This window comes from Protopterus annectens, chromosome 5.part1 (genome assembly GCF_019279795.1).
Source record: "Protopterus annectens isolate FY-2018-M chromosome 5.part1, PAN1.0, whole genome shotgun sequence".
NCBI classification, from domain to species: Eukaryota; Metazoa; Chordata; order Ceratodontiformes; family Protopteridae; genus Protopterus; species Protopterus annectens.
In genome coordinates, this window is record NC_056736.1 from 474,312,080 (window position 1) to 474,332,992 (window position 20,913).

Sequence of the window (20,913 nt, forward strand, 5' to 3'; positions counted from 1 at the left end):
TATTGTAATAGTGACTCAGTTGCTCAGTCTGCTAAATGCTTTGCACACAGTGCATTTTGACACACACAGTTCTGGGTTCAAATCCAGTGGCGTGTAGCATTTTATTACATTATTGTGAAGCCCACTAATTAATGATGGAGTCATGCACTTTTTATCCATAGAATGCATTTCAAATGAAGTGTCTACTATCACTGATTGAAGTCACAGGCCTGCAGATAGGAAAAAACTTCACATAACCCTATAGCAAAACTATAAGTGCATTAATATGCATTCACAGAGAATTTTAACTCAGATAATGCAAATGAGGCCTGCTAATATCACTGTGCAGTATACAATCCTTTCAAACTCACAGTGCAGATTAGCACAGCTGTACAACCAACATACACATATGAAGCCCCTGCTTGTAACAAGGACTGCCAGCATACATGTTCCAAATGAGTACCAGACTGTAACACGTGGCCTGATAGTTGCCCAAATAGTGGGCATAATGTTATATTTAAACTGTATGTTGCTCAGGGACACAACAAACATATTCTCTGTTAATGATACAGTTGCCTAATATACTTAACCACATTCCTTAACTGGAGTGGAATTGGTACCCTCACTCTGGTTCTGCATCTACAACAAGGGTGACACAGCTCCCACAGGTACTCCTACAGCTTGTTGTCCTCCAAAGTGTTCACACTCTCTGCCTATGCCTATAGCCTGCAGCAGCAGCTGCCGCCTGTAGCACACACGTCTCTATGTAAAGTAGCTGCCACAGACCTACCCGCTGTGATGACATAGTCTTTTCACCCAAGTAATGTCCAGCACAACATATCAGAAAGGTCTTCTAACCTACATGGAGACCTTATATCTTATACAGTGGTTGCATGTCATTGTCTGATTGTGGGGAAGGGTTTAACTGCAGTTTGGCTGTCATGCTCAGATGTTGACCAGTATAACAAATCAGCTGTGCTGGCTACAATTAGCATTGCAGAGCCACAGACTGGTTAAGAGGCAATCACCTGCTAATGAGAAGCTTGTTAAATGGCGTACTTGCTGGCTATGGGAAACCATTCTGTATGAGACTTTCTGCACACAGAGCATGCGTTTGCAAAAACTTAAATATTGCCAAATATCAACAGAAGAGTTTTGCACTCCAGCAGGTATGTAACCTTTTTGTTTGCAACATGATGCAGATGCGTGACTATACTTATGGCGTAAAGGGAATACAGCAATAAGCCTTTCTTAGAACTGTGATAATGACATGTCATTGATCTCCAGATTTGTTACACCTACAGAAGACATACAATACATTAAGGGTGGAATGTCAATGTGGCACACTGTTCTTGTGGGACTGTCCCTTTACAGTGGTTGTAATAGCACACTGCTATTTGTTTGGCACTGTTATTTTCACATATTATCAGGGGGAGTTGCCCCTAGATGACACACTCCAGTACACTCCAGTGTTGAGTGTATGATCATAAAGCAATATCTGTCATGGCGCACATGGAAATAGCTGACTATCACTAGTATCTTAGTTGTATCCACACGCTTAGCATGTTTGCACACTGTGGAATATGACATGTGTGATCAAGCAGTAGATACCACCAGCCACTTTGTTCTTGCTGTATCTCTACATAGTGTACATCTACATGTGTGATTCTGACATGTTTTCCTTCTGTTGTCTTTCAGGAAACATGTACCCAAGATGCCATGCACCTCTCATGGATGTAAAGAATGATATTATACTTCAAGGCCTCTGGCAACACCATGAACTCCTACTGTCCTGGAGGAGGCAAAACAGGGAACAGCAGGCAGCACTGTGGGCTGACCTTGTCCATGATGTAAATGCCACAGGTCATCAGAGCAGGATATGTGAGCAGGTTTAACACCGCATCATGAACATGATCAATGCTGCATGCAGAAGAGCAGCAGATGTAGTCAGGGACTGTGGCATCACCAGTGGAAAGCCTGTAGTTGAACAACCACTCTCAGCCAGTGAGGAATTCCTGGTGAACCTAGGCACACATGACAGCTCCCAGGCATCCATCACACTGTACATCATGGATGTGGGTGTCACAGATTCCATGTCAGAGGAGCATGCAGATAAGCTTAGTTTGATCATCACTGGAATACTGTAGCATTCAGTCTGTCAGGATGTACATACTCTTACATGGATGTCAGGTCTGTGTTTGTTGGGGGAAAGGGTTTAACTGCAGTTTGACTGTCATGCTCAGATGTTGACCAATATAACAATTAACACAGTAGCTACTGTATATGTGAGATATATGGACATATAACCTTATTGTGGTGTAACATGCAGTGGTACTGACATTATCTCTCCCTCAACTTTTCACAGGTCTATCAGGTATCGGACAAGCCCATGGTCCTGCTCCTGGTAAGCATGACACTGTTTTGTGATAGATGTAGGTTTACTGCAATGTAATCCCTAAAGTGTCATGCCAGGCCTGCTGCCTGGATTGGTGTACTGTTAGTATTACTGTCAACTGCACAGATATTTTCTGACTGTGCACATGTTAGAGTCATATGTATGTCTTGTAGGTATGACCACACTGATAGATGTGACAGTATTGTCAGGACATTGCAGACTGTCATATGTGTCAATGGTGCAAAGTCTTTGCAAACAGTGTACCTCATTGTTGTTGATGAGATTGGTATAAAGAGCTTTTATGTACAAGTAACTACAGCTGTTTGTGGGAAAAGTAATGTCCTCTTGCTCTACTATTTGAGTTTGGGGTTTCAACAGGTCTGTAATAGTGCCAACAGTGTGTAGAGCTGTACATATATTGTGAGGTAGTACTACAGAGCATAATAGTGCAGATATTAATGTACTGCTATTTCCTTTCTTATCACAGGTGACCAGGGATGCTGGTATCTGTCCCCTACAAAACCTGATGTCAGTGTCTCTTCAGAATCTGATGATGATGGTGGCCACAGTGTGGCACAGGTGGACATTTCAGGGGCTGAATTTGTCCCAGAGGTTGACATCACTTTTCTGCCCTCATTGTCACTGCACACAGTCAGTATGCCTACACAAACCCAGTCCCAGGAGGCCATAGATATTGGACAGTCAGAAAGTGGGGACATTGAACAGAAAAGGCTGGCAACTTTGGCTCCACTGAGTGTAGACACTGGCCATAGCCGTAGAGCTGGTGAGGTTCCTCACAGGCGGATTGATAGGGGTGGAAGCCCTGCTGTCCTTCCACCACCTGTTGCAGGTGTTACATCACGGGTCACTTAGCGTATGTTTTGGGCTGTCATGGAGGCACAAGCACATTCTGAAAGGAACTCCAGATGTATGCTCAGGGTTATGGATGCAGCACAGTTTGATATCTGTGACTGCCTTCACGGCATTGGTGACACCCTGGATTAGTTCACTTATGCAGTGGAAAGAAGGTGGGCTGAGACAGTGTCTGTCTTGGAATGCACAGTGTCTGTGCTGGAACATGTGGTTGGAGTTCAATGTCAGCCTCGTGGACATAAGGCAGCAACCCCATCTGCTGAGAGTCCAAGAGGCCATGCACAATCACGCTCCTCTAGTGGCAGTACATCCAGCACTAGAAAGAGGAGTGTGCTGTCCACACCAAGATATGGCAGGACATAGGCTCCTGGTTCTGGGCATTCCCATGGAGGACACAGTCCCAGCAGACAGCGGTCACCATCAGGTACTAGCACCGCTTCTGACCTTGGGCGTGGAGGCACCAGTGCAACTACTGGCAGAATCAGTTTTTATGTTCGGGGCTAGAGATGGTGAACTGTCAGATCTACCATGCAAGTTTCAAAGCTGTCCAACATACAAACATGTAGGGCAAGCACTGAGCTTGACTGTATAAACTAAACACACACACTTACACACTACTGTCAAACACAGGTCACCTACAGATACACATGACACATTTCCATGGTCCTACTTGCCTGCTTCCATTCCTGACTCAAAGATATGCTGCCAAACTTTTGGGTCAGTCTAGGCATCCTGCACCTCCACACAATACCATGCACATTTGATAATACCTGTGCCACATCCCTGTCATCCTCATCATCAATGCAGGGAAATGAAGCTATGTGTCTGTTGCACAGGGTGACTATATAAATTAGCATGTACTTGACTAATGCATTGTTGTTTTTCCATGCCACTTGTAGTGGTTACTTAAAGATACTGTAAGCTGAAATTTGTAATGAGTATGCCACATAATTTTGTGTACTTTATGTTGTATTATGTTGCAATGGCTGTATACTTACACAATAAAATGTGTGTCATAGTTCTGTTTCTGTTTCTGTTTCAGGATTCTGTTGAGGACACCTATGGATACACAACAGCAATAAAGCCAGAGACATCAAAGCACAGGATAGACTATCAGCATAGAAGAAATATGTCTTCAGCAAGGTACAGCATAAGAGGTGCATGTTTCCATAGGTCCATATGTGTATAACAGGCTAACAAGGACAATGGCATCATTCAGTGTAGTCATGCATCACTAATCTGTGAATAGGTCTGATACCCTTGATAATTGTAACCAGGGTTCCGAGAGCTAACACATCTACAAGCTGGGGGTCCCCAAGCTGTGGTACTGTAGATGACCCATCTACAAATTTCCTGTGTACAGTACATACATTTGTCCAACAATAGCTATGATTGTCTTGTTCTGCATCCCATTGTGTGACATGAACATGATGTGTGTCACAGCAGATATGTGTTTCACATGCATGAGGGGCCGGTTACATATAGGGTGTACCGTCTTTGTTGCATACCTGTCTCTCCACCATGTGCTATTTATACCACAGTGATGGTGTAGATGTGTAGAACAGGTAACACATATGTTAGTCCTATCGTGGATATGATGGAGGTGCACAGTTTGATCTGACACCTCTTTGTATGACAGCGATACACATCCCCTCCAAAGCATTTAGGAGACAGAATACACATGTACAGTCTTGACATAGACTCCACAGGAAATGTTATCTGCAATGTGTATTGGTGTACCATGGAAACTATGTGACTACTACAGTTGTAAGATATGCCTGTGTAGTGACATAGCAGGGTGCCATTGCATATAATGATAAGTGTGATGAGTGCCACATTCAGTATAGCAATGAATGTATGGGATTTACATCACATATCTTTTTGTTTAGGTTGTACAACATTGAATGCATCCCCACATCTTACCAACCAGTGAAAGTCAAAGGCTACATTAATCTCTGTGTCTATAACTCCATGAGTAATGGCTCAACAACGTGTGGTGTGTAGAACCACTATATTTTCCAAGAGTGGATGACTTTACAAAGGATAGTATTGTGCAATTGTTGGCATTTAGTATTTGCCAGTGGCTCAGACAACAACTGAATGTGTGTCTCATGCCATCCTGGATAACTGTTGGCTCTGTGTGGGATTCAGTGACATCCAATCACCTGCTAATGCAGTCAGTCAGAAGTCACTGATAGTGCCTGTGACTGCAGAGAGGGAACGGCTAGAAGGGGTACACCATTAATGATGTTTGGGGAAATCCACAGGTGACTGGAGTCATTGCAACATAGGTCTTCCAATGCTATCTTCCCAGATTATAACAATCAGACACTTGCCTTATCCACCAGCAGACATAACACTCTGTAGATAACTTACACGGTTTCCAGCAAGGCCTGCTGGCCTAATATTGTTAAACACCTTGTCAGGCCATGGTAGGTAGAGTGAGTACTATTCTTGCCATCCACTGCATAGTGTAGCACTCAATGGAGTCCACCAGTTACAGTGGGGAGGCATGATTTGGCCCTGAGCATAACAAACAGTGTTTGGTACAGTGTTAGTAGGTGTACAACAGTGTTACTGCTCATATCCATGCTAACTCCTTTCATAGGTTCATAGGTTCATAGCTAGGTACTAAAAATGTACCCTGGCTTTAGCCAATTTTCCTGTGCCCCTGTCGAGCAGAGCCACAGAAGTGATCCTTCTTGGAGTACTAATGAGGAGCTCTATTTGACATAGATAGGTAGTCTGTTCCAGAGTATGGGAAGTCTCTGGGATCTGTTTATTGTGGTGACAAGGTAAGGTGAGCTCTCATGGCATTTCATGTCACATGACTCAGAGATCAGGGGACATTGTTTGGCACTACATGCTAGTTGTCCCTTGTGCAATTAAGTAATGCAGTTATTTCCAGCAGGCTCCAAGAAGAGAGTCATCCAAGGTGTCTACAGAGGGCAGACAAACACATTAGGGAACTATAATATGTATACCCCGTGATGGTAAAGTGGAGGTTTTACACAGGTATTCTGCAGTTGGACACTACCCAAGTAGTGTCTACTGGAAGGACAAAATTACCTTGTGAAGACTGTGTTAAGCATGGGAGCCCACGGAATTGCTGGTGCCTGGCAACTACTAATGCTGGTCTCACCGATGCCACTCTCACATAGGATATCATGCTCCAATACATTTTCTGTCATTTTATTTTATTTCTTTATTTTATTTTACATTTGTTTACCAGGAAAGTCTGACTGGACACAGGTCCTTTTTCAACGAAAGTACGGGGAGAAAAGCTCCACAATTATTTAATAAACCATAGAACAATGTACAATAATAAATGACAATATAAAAAAATACAGAGAAATAACAAGTAATACAAAAATAGCAAGTAGTACAAAATAATGATAGAGAATACAATGCTATACAGAGAGAGTGAAAGAGTATAATAACATGAAGAGGTAGTAGTATATATGCAACCAAGATATCATGGAAAACATTTTATATTGATAAATATTTGTTGGTTTTAATAAATTTGTACTGTATTAATTGGTGATGTAAGCTGACAGTGGAGAGGGAGAGGGTATGCAAAAATTCAGTTGGAAATAAACAGAATACATAAATTGTTACACAGTAGTGATAATTGTGCTCCAGTCTGTCTGTGTCTCTTGCTGGTATATGCATAGCTTTCAGCTGCAGTTGTCACTCACCTAGGATAATGGCTCCATACACATGGAAAAGGATAGAAGTCAATAATTGTCTTAGCATGTGGTGTCATTGTCTGGAAATCTACTCCATGTCTGCCTGAGGTGCTTTGCTCAACAGACATCAATGTTTCACCAGTGACAGTCTTCATCTCACACCCCTGGGATTTGGAATACAGGCAAAGGCTACTGACACCTCCACAATGCATCTTAGATGCACTGTTCACAGAAAAGTTGGCAATGAGAGCACCACTTTATACAACATCATGGTTATGCTGCTGCATGGTGGGTATGGCAACACTGAACCCCACCATGCAGCAGCATGGTGGGTATGGCAACACTGAACCCCACTCTGTGGAATGTGTCCCCATCCTGGATTATGCAAACATGTGTGCAGTCAAGGACATCTGGTTCAAGGCTGTGGACAGCACCACAGCCATACCAGACTACATGTCCATCCACATCTTCACACCTCAAAATGACAGTGTTCAAGGTAATGCAGTTGGTGTATACTTACACATTAAGGATAGATACACATCCAGATTTTGTGAAACACTGTAGTTTCCCAGAGACACTGCAGGTGCCATTCAGTACTGGAAGGGCACATAATCAATCAATAGCTGGCTACAGGAGCAGCTTCATGAATCCAGATATCCATTATGCATATTTGTATGTACAGGTGTCTGTCAAAATATATCCTTACACCATGGTGCTGGATGGCATTAAGTGACCACCAACTGTATTGCTTAATTGTGCTGCAGTATATATCAGCAACAAAACTACAGCAACACTAAGGCAGACATTACAGACATATAATTCAACAAATCCATTTATTACCTTCCATTAGATGGTTTACATAGCTTGACTGCACCTCCCCCTCTGATGGGGCAGGCAAGTAACAACTGCATGAACTCTGCTGACAGGAGGAACACAGCACATCTGCCTGGTGGGACAACTGCCGTTATCAGGCTGTACAATGAGAGGTGGGCATTGCTATGTGACAGTTGGGGTGAGGGTGCCCCCTAAAATGGAGGCACAGCCTCCTCAGCTAAAATAAGCACTGTGATGGACACAGTAACTGCCACCATTAGCCACCCATAAAAGCAGAACCACAATGCACAGTGTAGTTATATGTGTAATCTCAAAGGACAAGCCCAGATTGTCAGTGAACTCATACATAATGATGCTTTATAATGGTTCTGTACTCATAGCTAACTTGTAGTCCCATGGGTTATGCATCAAACATGACACATGACATTCCTACAACATGTCCCATATTTACCACCAGAACTATAGACCTCTTTGCCTGAGTACCCATATCTGTATGGCTGTAGGGGCAATCATCATGGAGCTGATCTGTCACACAAATTTCTATCTACACACAGTTAACTGTACACAGTTTGGATGTCTAGGAGTATGACTGTTAAATGTAGTGGACATTTCTGAGGCAGTTTAATTTATTTTTTTTTATTTTACATTTGTTGACTGGGATAGTCCGACTGGATGCATGTCCATTTTCAGTGGAGGCCCAGGAGAAAAGCTCATAAGAAGATACAGCATTGCATAATACCAGCATTACATATTACAAACAGACTATTTACAGAGATTACATAAGTAAGCAAGTTAAACAAGTTCCATAGGTTACAGTTAATCCTGAGCACAAGTCAGGTTTAAATTAAATTACACAGTAAACTGGTTAACAGATGCGAATACTGAATGTCTGTGGCTAACAATGTTGGCTAATGCCTGCAGTTTGTCACCAGTCATCATAAGTTGTTGATGTATTATGCCACTTGATGAAAAATTCCTTTTGACTTATAATGGCCAAAAAATGATACTTAGTGTTCTTCCTCACTAACACCTATGTACTTGATGAGTAGCACATCAGTCGGAACATGTGATATACATACTCAGGGCTAACTGGCACACATGATTTACACCTAATTGAGAGATGTCCCAATGTTTCATCATGGTATTTCTAATCAAATTGATGTTATGCCCATAGGTAGTAATAAACCATAATCCTCCATGTACTCTTCCCTCAGCATGCCAATATCTGAGTGCAATGGCTATTTGGTAATGGACCTTTGCAAAGTACTGGCACGTGCCAACTGAATGTCAGGCTTCACGTATCCCCTGGTTCTAAATCTGCTGGTGTCATTGTTGTGATAAAGTAATTTTCTGTGGTGATCTCTGCGTATCCTGAGGAACTGGGATTTGGGTATATGCTGCATGATCTGGCTAGGGTGCATACTAGTTGTATTATGTGATCATGTAAATAAGGTTATACAGTTGTCTACGATTGTGATGACTGTATATTATGCTTGTGAAGTACCATCTGGGTTCCATGAGCTGATGTACATCCAAAAAGTTGATTTGATTTTGGTGATAAGTTGAAGTAAATTCAATACCCCATTTGTTATGGTTGAGGTATGACACAAATTCAGCCAAATATTCTTCATCGGAATGCCAAACTAACCAACAATCATCAAGATAATGTTGCCAAATATCCAGCTCCTCAAGATAGATGTTATGTGTTTGATCATAAATGAGTTGCTCCTCAATGTAGCCCATGAATAAGTTCACATATATAGGAGCAAAAGAGGCTCCCATAGCAGTACCCTTCAACTGCCAATAGCATTCGCCTTGAAAATAGAAAACATTTTTATTCAAAACATGTTCCGTCATACAAATCAAAAGTGTATTGAAACCAACTGGATATAATTTGGCTCTATCTAACCAAAGCTTGAGGGCCCCAAGTCCAGCCCAATGTGGTATATTGGTGTAGAAAGCCTTGACATCTAATGTACAAAGTAACCACTCAGGTTCTAATTGGTTATCATCTATAATGGATAAGAATAGGGTGGTGTCTTGTATCCTTGCTCGAATCAAATTTAGTAGTGGTTTCAAGTATGAAGTCAAAAACTCAGACAGTGGTTCCGTCAATGACCCCATACCAGACACAACGGGTCTAGCAGGTGGTTTGTTCAGGCACTTGTGTATCTTAGGTAGTAAATAAAGAATCTGTTCTTGTGGGTCCCATACCATTAATTGTGATTTAACTGTCTGATATAATGGCGACGTTATCTTGATGATTGTTGGTTAGTTTGGCATTCTGATGAAGAATATTTGGCTGAATTTGTGTCATACCTCAACCATAACAAATGGGGTATTGAATTTACTTCAACTTATCACCAAAATCAAATCAAATTTTTGGATGTAACAGTCATCAGGAACCCAGATGGTACTTTACGAAGCAAAACATTTCGTAAATACCCGCAATAGAATACTTTATTACATGCAACTAGTATGGACCCTATCCACATCATCCGGAATATACCCAAATCCCAGTTCCTCAGGATACTCAGGATTTGTTCTGCAGAAAATGACTTTGAAGAATCACAACAAGATCTAACCAACAGATTTAGAACCAGGGGATACAAGGAGCCTGATATTCAGTTGGCACGTCACTTTGCAACCAATTCCACCAGAACCTCCCTTCTCAAATATTGTGACAGAAATAGGGATGCACAGGATGGAGGATTATGGTTTATTACTACCTATGGACATAACATCAATTTGATTAGAAATACCATGATGAAACATTGGAGCATCCTCACTGCCAATGAGGATATTGCCTCCTTAGTCGGTAACACTTGTCAGTATTGTTACTGTAGAGAGAGAACACTAAGTTCATTTTTTTCACATTATAAGAGGATGGGTTCAGGTGGCATAATACATCAACAACTTACGATGACTGGTGACAAACTTTGGGGCACTTATCAATGCGGCCATTGTTCATAATGTCCATTTATATTCACATCTAAACAATTTTCCAGTAAAAACACTGACAGGATTTTTAGCATGAATTTTTTTGGCAACTGTAATAGTGATTGGGTGGTATATCTTGCGACTTGCACATGTGGTTCATTTTATGTGGGTCAGACATCACGGGCATTGAGATTACGCATGTCGGAACATTGTAGTGGCATTCAAACCAAAATAGAAACCAACACTCTGTTCAGGCACTACACACAACATCATACTGCTAGATTTCAATTTTGTATTGTAGATAGAATTTTGCGTGACAGATCCAACAAACAGGGATGGCATTCCATTCTCAACCAAAAATAGAAATACTGGATTATCAAGTTAGGGGCACTATTTTCTCCTGGTTTAAATGATCATTTATAACCAATTAATATATCCAATATTTAATGTATTATCATACTTATGTTTTATTACCATATTTGCTATTTGGATTATCTATTTTTTACTTGTTATTTTTTATTTTCTAGTTTGTGTTTTTCCTTCCAGTTTTTCTTTCAGGAAGTATTATGGGCATGCCTAAAATCCTTTGGAAGCACCTCATTGGTCTAGGGATCTTATTTAAACCTGCATTTGTGCATCATTTCCTGTTTGTACTTTTCTTGTTCCACTGAGGAAAGCCATGTTAGGCTGAAACCGTTCTGGATTATTGAATTGTTCGATATGTATTAAAACACTTAAGTTTTACCTTAGTGTTGCTGTAGTTTTGTTACTGATATATACTGAGTTTTGTGCTGGCATTTTTTGAGTTACTGATAGTTTGTTTTGCCTTGCACTTGAATCCTACTTGCAGGGCTTTTCTCTTTTTCCAGTTTAGTTGTGCTGCAGCTCACTTTCCCAAATGTTAGTCTACGTCCTTCACTACAATGCCCTGGAGCAGTGCCGTGACACCCCCCCACAGAGGAACCAGCATATTGCATCACGTGTTTACCAATATAGGTGACCACTGAAGCCCACCAATGTGGGGTCCTCCCTGGTGGAATCTGACCACAGATCAGTGTCATTAAAACTACCACCACTAACCCCCCTTGCAGACATTACAGACATATAATTCAACAAATCCATTTATTACCTTCCATTAGATGGTTTACATAGCTTGACTGCACCTCCCCCTCTGATGGGGCAGGCAAGTATGCAGAGCTCTATACTCATGCATTATGCCAGCAGCATTACAACTGCATGAACTCTGCTACACATGACAGGAGGAACACAGGTGCCTCATGGCACAGCACATCTGCCTGGTGGGACAACTGCCATTATCAGGCTGTACAAGGAGAGGTGGGCATTACTATGTGACAATTGGGGTGATGGTGCCCCCTAAAATGGAGGCACAACCTCCTCAGCTAAAATAAGCACATAGTATTTTGTGTGATGTTGTGTAGACACAGTAACTGCCACCATTAGCCACCCATAAAAGCAGAACCACAACACACAGTGTAGTTATATGTGTAATCTCAAAGGACAAGCCCAGATTGTCAGTGAACTCATACATAATGATGCTTTATAATGGTTCTGTACTCATAGCTAACTTGTAGTCCCATGGGTTATGCATCGACTTCACTCCCCTGTCCTCTCCAAACATGACACATGACATTCCTACAACATGTCCCATATTTTCCATATCTACAGAGCAGGCCATAATTGGCTTCTCTATGGAGGGTACACAGCATCTACTGGACATGCTAACATCCCAGACTGCATCCTACATGGCATTTGACAAGGATTACTAACACTAGTGGGAAAACCTTGCAATCATACTGGAACCAATGGCTGGACACCAGCTGACTTTATAATGGCAACTGTTGCACTCTTACACAGAGGTGGTGCATCCACTGACCGCCAGAACTATAGACCTCTTTGCCTGAGTATCCATATCTGTATGGCTGTAGGGGCAATCATCATGGAGCTGATCAGCACACATATATGTGATCTACACACAGTTGACTGTACACAGTTTGGATGTCTGACAGGGGGAGCATGACGGTTAAATGTGGTGGACATTTCCAAGGCAGTCACCAAGAACCTGGGTGAGGGGACAGCAGGGCATACAACCCCCTGGACTGAGCCAAGCTGTCTGACTATATCCCACGCTCAGGAATAATTTTACAAGCATCCACTTAGGTATCCACGGTACTATGATTGTAGGGGTCACTAAGTGGCCCTTTGATGCACACATGTTCAACCTAAGGACATCCACTTCCAATATCTGATCTGTAAGCAGCAGTGTTCAACAGAGCACAGTCTTGGGCCTCTATTGCTTGGAATCCATTTAACTACAATACAAGCGAATACTGAATGTATGTGGCTAACAATGTTGGCTAATGCCTGCAGACTGTGAGCAATCATGGAGTCTGTGAGTTATGTTAATATCCTACAAAAAAGTCTTGATGAAAAATTCCTTTTGACATAGTAATGGCCATAAACTCCATGCAAATACATATGTAGTATCATTTCCATCACTAACACCTATGTACTTGATGAGTAGCACATCAGTCGGAACATGTGATATACATACTCAGGGCTGAAAAAACTGGGCACACACACCTAGCCACACATGATTTACACCTAATGTGCCAGAGATCACCATGTCTCCCCATTGGTATGAAGGGAATCATATGTCATAGCTGAGGGCACATTCACCCGTAATTGACATACTCATAACCTCCATGTACTCTTCCCTCAGCATGCCAATATCTGAGTGCAATGGCTATTTGGTAATGGACCTTTCCAAACAGTACTGGCACTTGCACACAACAGTATGGTCCCTAACAAGGAAACTTCACGATATCAGCATGTGTTCAATAGGCATCGTCTGACATTGGTGTCATTGTAGCTTGTGGCATATAGACTACTCAGAGGTGATCTCTGCCTTGTATTTGGGGCAATGTGTGACTGTCCTGGATTTTAAATGCTGCATATCTGTAGGTGGCATAGTAGATTGATTAATCACTCTAAGGACATTAACCTATTATGTGATCATGTAAATAAGGTTATACAGTTGTCTACGATTGTGATGACTGTATGGCCATTATGCTAGTGAAGTTCAAACATCCTGTGGTTCCATAAGTTGATGTACAATGCTCTAACAGCCACAGCCAGAAACATGGCTACACTGAGAATAGCACAACTTCCAATTACTGCTTACTGGATATGGCACACACATACTGCTAGTTGGCTGTATGTAGATTAGAACACTTACCTATGTAATGGTACACACTACAGATCACAGTACGTGATGCACACAACACACGTCATGTGTGATAGTACTATTGGTTTAGGACATATTATGCTTGATGACATCAGCAGGCCTAGTTGTGATCAGGCATTTGGAGGGCCACATCACCTGCTACAAATAAAATTCTGCAAAACCCTACCACTTTCTAACTTACTGAGGTGAACATGTTTATGCTCTATGGACATACACGCCCACACCAAGTGTCGTGGAGTGAGATTAGAACTCCTATCCATCTAGTGTTACACACTATAGATCACAATACTTACCACATGCACCATGGCCTAAGTTGGATGCTATAATGGCAGCTGGTAGTCTTAAGGTTGATAACATCATCAGGCTTTGTAGAAGAGGGCAGTTTGGAAGCCATCAGCAACTTACAGGGCCATAATGTGCATAACCATTGCAGTTTGATAGCCTATGAGGGATTCTCAGTTGTTTGGCAGGCAGATAATACACACACGCACACACACACACACACACACACACACACACACACACACACACACACACACACACACACATATATATATATATATATATATATATATAAACTATACATATATATATATATATATATATATATAGTATATATATATATATATATATATATATATATATATATATATATATATATATATATATATATATATATATATATAGCTATATATATATTTGGAAATACATAGAGATAGATATACTATGTATGTAAGAGAAAGAGAGATAGTGACAGACAGATATGTATACGTATATGCATGTATGTATAAACATGTCTATACATAGCAGGTTATTTTGATCAAGGGACAACAGGATTGCACTCAGTTTACCTAAGTGTGGGCATGCCCAGTGGGGCTGTCAGTGCTTATAAAGTGACTGAAGGTCACACCTACCTGCACTCCAGTCCTGGATTTTGTATGTTACAGACACTGACATCTGTCCTTATTTCTGCAATACTGCATTTCACTCAAAATGTCCATGGCATTCTTCAGCTGTCTGATGTAATTAATAAGTGACAGAGGTTCATAATGTTGCACCACACATAGACTGACAATCTGTGAAAACACCGACATAATAATACCTCACATGCAAAAGCTGTAGACACTTCCAGATTTGAACCACTAACAGCATCACACATACTAGCTTCCCTAGTCCAGTGAGCCACCCAAGCTACCAGCCAAAGCATTGTCATTCATCACACAATCAACAGCATACATATGTATGCTGTTATTCCTGCATTAAGTGAGACATACAATGTGTGATCAATTTCTATGTTACTGCCCTGAGATTGCCTGGACTGCTGATATACCATTGATGACCTACTGTTAAAGTAGTTATATGGGAATACTGCTGTGTTGGGTGTGGGGGAACAACAGCACATATTCTGCTGGGATACACAAAGTTCAAATATCATGTGACCCCACTGTTTAACATCTCCTTTGACTGATGTAGTGCATATTCCAACCATGAGGCCTAGTGAATAGTAAGGAACACATACTAGTGGACTGGGTAACTATAGTACAATGTGGATGTTACTTGTGTCCAAATAGCCCACTATATTTCCTTGCATAAACACAGCAGATCAATACATACAATACCATATTATAGTAATCCTTACAAGTAGTGTGTAGATTAAGGACTTACCTTGCGAATGCAGAAGTTGACAGAACTATAGTTCAGGGCTGACTCTGTGTGATGCATGCAGTACACAGTCAATACATGGATAGGTACAGGATGTGTGGGTTGCCTGGCATCAATTTTAATATATGTATGTGAGTGGGAGTAAGGTAACAGTCCCTAGGGCCCTATGTTGTCAGTAAATGTGCTATGCATTATCTCTTAGCTAAAGCCAGAGCATACTGGGCATGCCTACATCTGCCTACAGGGACATCATCAGGAGGATCCTCCTCCGAGTCCTGCTGTGACTGTGGCTGTTGTGACCTAGGCACTGGTGGGGGGCTGTGTATTCCTTCCCTTTGATGATCTTGCTGCAGCTGCTTCTGCAGGATCATTCTGTTTAGCATAGCACATACTGTGAATATATGTGAACATATGACTGGAGAGTACTGCGGGGCTCCACCAGATAAATTGGAGTACTATAACCATGACTTCAGAAGCCCAAACACATGCTCTATGATGTTCCTAGTTTGTGCATGTGCCTCATTATGGCATTCTTCAGTGGGTCTGTTTGCATTTCTGATGGGTGTGATCATCCACAATTCCAGGGTGTAGCTAGCATCCCCCAGAAAATGGCCATGAGGGATGCCCTCCCTTGCAAACATCTGGTACAGATGTGATGCATGTCAGATATTGAGTCGTGCTAACTGCCAGGGCTGCCAGCACACACATTCATGATAATCCCCTGGATATTGCACACGACTTGGCAGTTGATGGAGTGGTACCCCTTGCAGTTTATGTAGATTCCACTCTTCTCACTGGGTGGTGCCTTGATGTGTATATGAGTGCAATCTATGACACCCAGTACTTCAGGGTAGTGTGAACATGGTAGAAGTGTTGCATGTTGCTGGTCCTTGGTTCAGCAGTGAGAGGAAAAGAAATGTGTTCACTGGCATTAGGTAGCATGGCATCCAGGAACTGGTAGAGTACCCTGGATGCTGATGCCTGTGAGACACCCATCATGTCCCCAGTTGGTCTTTGGAAAGTACCTGTAGCTAGCATCCTAAAGGCTACAAATTTTGTTTCCACTGGGATGGGTTCCCCTCTGTTGGCTTTGGGTCTGAGTTGATGGCAGCAGACCTCAGTGAGTTCTTGTAGTATGTCCTTGTCCACCCTGTAGTGCTCTACAATCTGCAGCTCATGTAGCTCCTGGAAGGTTACCCTGGGCCTGAACACTCTTCTCTGTCTAGGCCTATTGTGAGCAGTATCAGCAGCATTGACTTCATCATCTAGCACATACAAGTGCAGCAGACCTGCAGCAGCCCATAACATTATCTCAGTTAAAATTCCCAAGTCTGTACTCCAATGGTCCAGAGTATTGGTGAAAAATCAGAATGTAGGGTGTTTGCATACTTTATAGAGCTCTGCTGTAGGGCAGAATGTATGGTTGGCTAACTAGGATGCATTCCAGCTGCCTACAATATAATGAACATCATTTCATGGCCATATTTTAATTAAAAAAGGGTCAAAATAATTAAATAATTTTTCCAGACATGCTCAGCACTGTGGAAATACATTCATGGAAGGTAAACAAAGCTTAGAGGTGAGTGGACACATCCCCCTGAAGGGACATGCTCAGCTAAGTGGTGCACCATGCAAACACATGCACCTAAGCTGAAATGAGCTTAGAAGCCAGTAGACACACCCTACGCTGATGTCAACTACAGCCTGTGTAAACAGCAACATGGGTGTAAGCCTACATGAAGGGGATATGTGGACATGATTACTCCTTTCTGCTATTCAGTAACTTTACCTCATTTGCACAGGTATCCATGTTCACAGCCTGGAAACTACATGCTTCATAGCTCAACTACATTAGCAACAGCGCCAATGCACCATCGTAGGAACTCCAAGCACAGTCTATATAATACATTTCTCACATTATGTTCAATTTTTTTTCCAAATTTTTTTTTTATTTTTTTTAAAGCATGTCTGCAAACTGTGGCATGCAGAGCAGACATGCCCGGATTATTAAAAAATATTTAATTTAAGTTATTTCCTTTAATTTTTTGACATACAGGATAATAGTTGCTCTCATATGTGTATGGGGTATGACATTTCTGTCCATATAGCTCCATTTTTACAAGCCGTTCGTCTGTCTACACTCCTGTACATGGAATTTTTCCAAGTAAACTACACACACTGACACGGGGTCTAAACAGTGGTCATTTGATACCTGGAATGGAAATTGCACTTTGATAATGATTATTCAAAGCAAATTTTAGTGAAGAGGAAAATTTGGCTGCTGTTAATCAAGCTTCTTTGAGAAATGGCATTAACATTGCAGCATAATATTCAGAGTGTGTTACATTTTCCACAGATGTTCTACCAGATGGAAGATGGTCTTTTATTTTCAAAGATAAGCTTGCATTTGGCACCCATGATGATATGGACTGGTCTGCTAATCTGACTAAAATAAGTTGATTATCAAATGGAACTTATTCAGCAGCCCCTGGTTTGAAGAAGCCTAAAAAAGCAACAATCCTGAGCTTGACCTGATTCCCACATAAGTTTTGTTGTCACTTTTATAAATTCTATATTTGCACTATCTTTCCATTATAATGACTTGCAAGTCTACACTCAGATAATTACTGAATGAAATTTGGGACCAATCACATCCAAAATGAGTGATTTTGTTGTATTTTTAGCTTTATCTTATGTTATTTAATTTTGTTGATACTATATATATATATATATATATATATATATATATATATATATATATATATATATATATGGGTCTACTTTGAAAGACCGACACGCCAGTTCGCCGACACAAAAATCACCGACACCAGATAACCGACAACACACAAAACCGACAACGCAAAACACTGAACACCATTACACCGACACACCGAATGTAAACAACACATTACACTACATACCATAGCCACTAGCCCTAACCCAAACCCTAACCCTAAGGTCCGACACTATCGCACACTCACCCTACCTGCACCCTAACCCTAACTCACTTAACCCACTAACCCCAAGGTCCGACACTTCACCTACCTGCACCCTAACCCTAACTCACTTAACCCACCCCTAACCCCAAGGTCCGACACTATCGCACACTTCACCTACCTGCACCCTCTAACTCCCGTCCCTAAACTACAGTCCCTCACTATCACACACTTACCAACCCTAACTCCACTAACACACACTCACCTGTCCCACAGCCTAACCCAAAATCACAATATCGCACACTTACCTGACCGCACATTACCCTTGTCGGTCTTTCGCTGTCGGCAAATCAACCTGTCGATAAACTTACCTGTCGTCGTTTGGTCTTCGCTTTCCACGTGTCGGGAATCGGTTCGGTCTTTTAAAGTAGACCCATATATATATATATATACACATATGTATAGAAAGAGAGAGAAAGATATATATATATATATATATATATATATATATATATATATATATATATATATATATATATATATATATATCTAAATATAGAGAGAGTGAGAAAGAATCAATTTTTTACATATTTAATTTGACAAAACTGGTGATTTCATTAGATGGGTTGAATTATTTTGACAATTAAGGGTTAAATTTAAGTACATGTCATTATACAAAGCAGGACTTAATTTTCTGAAAATTGTTTTATCTTGAGGCCTCTGTGGATGTATTATTCAACTGTAAAGCCTTTCTCTTTGGCCTCCTGCTATATGTTTTTAGACAATGGAGAGGCGGGGTAATTTTTATTATTCCTACACCTAGAAAGCTCAGTTTTTATTATACATTGTTATTGTAAATGTTGTTATTCTACTCTATCTAATGACTGTGTTTCTTAGTTTGTTTGTAGGTGGAAGTTCTAGTTTTGTTTTTGGCATTTGTTTAATCAATGGCTTATGTCCTTTGTCATGGCGATAGCTCAAGGTGACAGTACAACACAAGAGTACAATATCTTCTTTTCAACTGGGGGCAGAGTGATGTGATCTCACCCACTAATGGAGATAGGGAGCAGAGATTTACAATTGATGTAGTATGAACACAATAAGGATAAACATCAATGGAAGTAGCTCACCATTAAGATTGCTAGACTGTGTACTTGAATTAGGACAAAATGTCCTGATATACTAGCAGTACATGAGATGCATTTAACAGATATGGAACATTCTAAATTGGGTATGTGGTCTTTGTTTCCATAGTCAGCTTAATATCTGGGTAATATTAGATAGAACGCTATATTAATTGCACAGAAAATAACTATTCATATTCTAGAAACCATTCCTGTGCCTGTGGGGGAATTTGTAGGGGAAGTTCTTCATAATAGTCAATGTGTAATTAGGACTATCAATCCCTGGGATTCAATAACGGCAAAATGCCGTGTCCAAATAGTGCAGCAACTGCTGCACGGAGTATGGCCACCCAGCGATCCAGTAAACAAGGCTGGGGGCATGCATGAGCCTAGTTGCACTATTCTGGGACAGACACTACTGAATAATGCTAACTACCTCATTTGCTGGTGAAAACCATGCAAACGAGGTAGATTAGCAATTCAGTAAGCAGGAAAGCATCCTTGCCAGAATAGTGTCCACTGCAGAAATGCATTCGGCTACTAGCCAAATACATTTCTGCAAAAATCAAAAAGGAGGTATGACTGCTCAAAGTAAAGCATGTATTATAATCCTTCATGTCATTGACCAAAAATATGGTCATTGGCATGGGAAACTGTTGCAAAATTATAAAAATAAAAGTTTTTATTTTTGGTCAGTTTTGGCTGTTTAAGCATAGGGCAGCGGTGCGAAAACAGGATCGTGCTGAAAATTTAAAAAAATGTGAAAAGACAATTTTAAGTGAGATCTGCATTTTGCCATTATAGTCAATGGTATGCAGAATCAAAACAATAACGGATAACACAGGTTGCTAAGGAAGAAGGCTGTGGTGTAGAGGTGTAACCAGGGACTAATGCAGTGGGGTATGCAAATGGGCAAATTTTACTGAATCACTAAATGGGAGACCACTCTTTGGCTGCACCTAACTGTGTAAGCAGGAAGAGCAGCTGACAAGAAAAGGGGATGTGTCATGCTTGGTGTAAAACCATTGGAGCTCCATGGCTCCCAGTTGAGCTTAGTTAAGCACAGCTAAGCAAGGGGGTGTGTCCGGGGATGTACTGACTTATTCCATGAAATGAAGAGTGTATTCATGTTCAGGGGAGGGCCATTTCTACTGCAAAGGGTTTACTTTAGCTAAACACATTTGCGCAGTGCACACCGGGTATAAAACAAACAAAA